Here is a 479-nt window from a genome sequence, read left to right on the forward strand (position 1 = left end):
CAGGGAGTCGCAGATGGAGCGGAGGAGCTGGGAGGCGGTGGATAAGGAGCGCTGGGGGGAGCGGGCACACCACGCTTTGGAAAGGGGGTGGTGCGCAACGGGAGCGGAGCCTGACGATGAGAGCCACGTCACAGGTTCCCTGACAGGTGGCCCCATGATACACGAGATCGTCTTTAGACTGTCTTTATTATAATTACTGGTGATAGTAATTATATATTGAATATATGTTTGGTGGTCTGGTGAGAGCCCACCGGGAGCGCTGCATCCGGCTCTGGGTCCTCAGCACAGGAAGGACATGGACCTGTTGGAGCGAGTCCAGAGCAGGGCCACGGTGATGCTCAGAGGGCTGGAGCAGCTCTCCTATGCAGGCAGGCTGAGAGAGTTGGAGCTGTTCAGCCTGGAGAGCAGAAGGCTCTGGGCTGACCTTACAGTAGCCTTCCACTACCTAAAGGGAAATTTCAGGAAAGATGGATAGAGTC

The 479-nt window shown here is 56.2% G+C and overlaps 1 protein-coding gene across 2 annotated transcripts in view; it reads right to left on the minus strand.

Moving 5' to 3' along the window:
* MAK (male germ cell associated kinase) overlaps positions 1-263 on the minus strand; it is a 30939-nt gene extending 30676 nt beyond the window's left edge. For both annotated transcript variants that reach the window (XM_017730641.1, XM_017730639.1), the window contains exon 1: positions 252-263. The gene's annotated coding sequence lies outside the window, so the exon portion shown is untranslated. The remainder of the gene's footprint in view (positions 1-251) is intronic.
* Positions 264-479: the final 216 nt, after the last annotated feature.

This window comes from Corvus brachyrhynchos, unplaced genomic scaffold (genome assembly GCF_000691975.1).
Source record: "Corvus brachyrhynchos isolate BGI_N302 unplaced genomic scaffold, ASM69197v1 scaffold43, whole genome shotgun sequence".
NCBI classification, from domain to species: domain Eukaryota; kingdom Metazoa; phylum Chordata; class Aves; order Passeriformes; family Corvidae; genus Corvus; species Corvus brachyrhynchos.